Source organism: Vigna unguiculata, chromosome 9, assembly GCF_037176805.1.
Source record: "Vigna unguiculata cultivar grain cowpea cultivar isolate G323 ecotype 2 chromosome 9, ASM3717680v1, whole genome shotgun sequence".
Lineage (NCBI taxonomy): Eukaryota > Viridiplantae > Streptophyta > Magnoliopsida > Fabales > Fabaceae > Vigna > Vigna unguiculata.
The window spans coordinates 29,896,251-29,900,338 of NC_140800.1; the positions used below are offsets into that span (position 1 = coordinate 29,896,251).

The window sequence follows — 4,088 nt, forward strand, 5'->3', positions numbered from 1 at the left end:
GGATGGAGGTTTGCCAACTGAGGAGGCAAGGCAATCTCATAAGCCACCGACCTGATTCTCCTCGAGATCTGGTAGGGGCCAAGAAACTTAGGAGAAAGCTTTCTCGAGCGGAGAGCCCTTCCCACACTAGTGGTTTTGCTCACCTCAAGAACACGTGATCCCCCGCCGTAAACTCCTAGGGTCTCCTCCTGCGGTCTGCATAAGCCTTCTGCCTACTCTGAGAGGCCTGCATCCTATCCCTCACCATCCTCACTTTCTCAATGGTCTGCTCTAACAATTCTGGTCCAACAAGCACTGCTTCTCCATCTTGATACCAACAAAGAGGGGTTCTACATTTCCTACCATAAAGAGCTTCATATGGTGTCATGCCAATGCTTGCATAGAAGCTATTGTTGTAAGTGAACTCAATCAATGGTAACACTTCATCCCAAGCGCCCAAGTGATCCAGTATGCATGTCTGTAGCAAGTCCTCAAGTGACTAGATTGTCCTCTCATATTGACCATTTGTCTGAGGATGATAGGCTGAACTCATCGTGAGCTTGCTTCCCAAAGCCTCCTGTAGTGTTTGCCAAAACCGAGAAGTAAACCGTGGATCCCTATCTGATACGATGCTCGAGAGCACTCCATGTAGCCTTACAATCTCCTTAATGTACAATTGAGCCAATTTAGTCATCGACATCCTCAGATTCATCGCCAAAAAGTGAGCACTCTTAGTCAATCGATCCACTATGACCTAGATGGTGTCGTGTCCCCTAAAAGTCCGTGGCAAATGGGTCACAAAATCCATCGAGATGCTGTCCATTTCCACACCGGTATCTCTAAGGGCTGCATAATTCCACCGGGCCTTTGATGCTCCACCTTTGCCTTCTGACAGGTCAGACAGGTAGACACGTACTGTGCCACCTCCTTCTTCATGCCTTGCCACCATAAATTTTCCTTGAGGTCCCGGTACATCTTAGTCATGCCCGGATGCAAACTAAGACGACTTTTGTGCCCTTCCTCTAGGATCAACTTCTTCACCTCAATATCGTCAGGCACACACACTCTGCCCTGAAATCATAAGATGCCGTCATTACCCAAGGCGAAATCCCTTGTCTCCTCTGATCCAAGTTACTCTCTAACTCTGTTTAGACTAGCATCCAACAACTGTCTTTCTCTAATTGAGCCCAAGAAGTCAATAGATATAGTCAGGTTACTACATCTGATGAATTCTGATTCCAATTCCACCTACAACTTCATGTCTCTGAACTTTTCCAACAGTTCCGCTTCCTTGATCATGAGGTGTGCGATATGCACTGCCTTCCTACTTAGAGCATCAACTACCACATTCGCCTTCCCTAAATGATATAAAAGCTCAAAATCATAATCCTTCAAGAATTCCATTCATCTTCTCTGCCTTATGTTCAGTTCCTTCTGATCAAATAGATATTTAAGGCTTTTGTGATCACTGAATACGCAGAATTGGGCACCGTAGAGGTAGTGCCTCCAGATCTTCAAGGCAAACACAATAGCCGTCAACTCCAAGTCATGTGTTGTGTAATTTCTCTCATGCAACTTTAGTTGCCTCGAAGCGTAGGCCACTGCCTTCTTCTCCTACATCAAGACACAACCTAGCCCTAGGTGAGAGGCATCACAATAAACCTCAAAGGGTTTTCCAACATCGGGTATCACTTGAATTGGGGCACTCGTCAACCTCCGCTTAAGCTCTTGGAAGCTTTCCTCACATTTATCTGTCCAAGTGAAAGGTTGGTCCTTCCGTGTGAGTTGCGTCAAAGGCGCCACTATCTTGGAGAATCCCTTTATGAATCTCCTATAGTAGCCAGCTAGTCCCACGAAGCTTCTGATTTTGGTTGCTGACTTGGGACTTTCCCATTTAACCACTACATCAACCTTTGCTGGATCTACCACAATGCCCTGTGCCGATATCACGTGGCCCAAGAATTGTACCTCGTCCATCCAGAACTCGCATTTGGACAATTTGGCATACAATTGTTTCTCTCTCAAGACACCAAGCACTAATCTCAGATGCTCGGTGGGCTCCTCCTGAGTTCTGGAGTAGATAAGAATGTCATCAATGAACACCACGAAAAATTTATGTAGGAATTGTCCAAAGATCCGGTTCATGTAGTCCATGAACACCACCAGAGCATTGGTCACACCAATAGGCATGACCACTTACTCATAGTGTCCATACCGAGACGTGAAGGCCGTCTTCTGTACATCATCTGCCTTCACTAGAATTTGATGGTATCCCGACCTCAAATCAATCTTCGAGAACACTGATGATCCGTGCAACTGATCCATCAAGTCATCAATTCTAGGGAGGGGGTACTTATTCTTGATCGTCATCTTATTCAGTTGCCTGTAGTCCACACACAAAACTCTCATCCTTCTTCTTTACCAACAACACTGGTGCTCCCCAAGGTGAAGTGCTGGGCCAGATAAATTTCTTCCTCAACAACTCCTCTATCTGTTTCTTAAGCTCCACTAACTCTGCTGGGCCATCCGGTATGGAGCCATCGACACTGGCTCGGTTCTAGGTACCAAGTCAATCGAGAACTCTACTTCTCTACTAGGTGGTAACCCCGGTACCTCCTCTGGAAACACATCCTCAAACTCGTGTACTACTGGTATGGCCGATGTCCATTCCTCCTTATCCAGTTGCAGATGAGTGAAAATTATGAAGCACTGCGCGCCCGACTGAATCTCCCTCACGACTCCCTGGGATGATAACAACTCAGGCTCCTCTGAGTTGGGAAACAAAAACCTTTTCTCTCGACAATCTATAAGGATGCAATTGGCAGATAGCCAATCCATCCCCAAGATCACTTCCAACTCTTGTAGAGGTAGGCAGATCAAATTCACTTTGTACCTCTGTCCTTCTACCTCCACCGAACACCTAGCGCATAAGGACGACGCCCTGACCAAACCCGATGCCGGAGTAGACACCATAAGTTCACACTGCAGCTCACACACCGACAAACTCAACTTTTTCACACATACATCTGACACAAATGAGTGTGTCGCTCCATAGTCATATAGCAGACAACAAGTCTTCCCAACTGTCAAACAATGACCTATAACAAGGTTACCTGAACCCGCTGCCTCCGCTCCAGTCATGGCGTATACTCTGCCCGATGCCTGAGGCCTGTTGGTTCTCCTCCTTCGCTGGTTTTGAGTTAGGGCTGGAGTTGGGGGACGTGTCGCTGTCCTCATGAGAGTGGGGCAATCTCTGCCGAAGTGGCCTTCCTTGCCACAATTGTTACACCTCTTGAAGCCTGCAAGCTGGAGGCAAACATTTCTCTTGTGTCGTCCCCCACACTGGTAGCATTGAATCCTGCTTTGATGGGAAGAAGACTCCCTAGACCCCTAAAGCTGGGAATGAGGCCTAGTATAGGGTTTCCTCCTCTCCTCGTGCCTATGCCTGGACCTAGATGGTCCTCCCACTCGCTACTGGTGAGGGTGCTGAGTTTCCACTTCCACCTTCATCTTCTCCATGACTTTGGCCTTCTCCACCAAGGCTGTAAAATCCTTAATAGACAGCGGGGCCACAATCAAACAAAGATCCCCGCGGAGGCCGTTCTCGAACTTCCTGCATCGCCACTCTTTATCCAGTGGCATGGTATAAAAACGACTGAGATGCTTGAACTTTTCCGCATACTCAGCCACAGACTTGTTCCCTTAGGTCAACTGTAGGAACTCCACCTCTTTGGCATATTTGACGTTGTCGAGGAAGTACTCAGAGAGAAATTTTCTCCTAAAGACCTCCCAAGTAACTGCTTCCTGCCTCTCCTCCATCATGGACTTCATACTGACCCACCAATGCTCAGCCTCACCGGTGAGCATATACATCGCGAAAGCCAGTCTACTCTCCTCGAGACACATCTTGGAATCAAATATTCTTCAGATCTTTCAACCACTGATCTGCTGCGTCCGGACTGGTCTTGCCCCTAAACTTCACTAGGTGGTCTTTCAAAAAGTCCTCAAGGCTCCACTCCCTGGCTACAGGTCGTGGCTCGGGACCGAATACAGGGGTAGCTACCCTATTCTCCTCCAACTGGCGGAGGGCCTCCATATGTTGTCTGTGG

The 4,088-nt window shown here is 47.7% G+C and overlaps 1 pseudogene; it reads right to left on the reverse strand.

The window, feature by feature from the left end:
* Window positions 1-478: 478 nt before the first annotated feature.
* On the reverse strand, window positions 479-3,852 carry LOC146883876 (uncharacterized; annotated as a pseudogene).
* Between the last annotated feature and the right edge of the window lie 236 nt (window positions 3,853-4,088).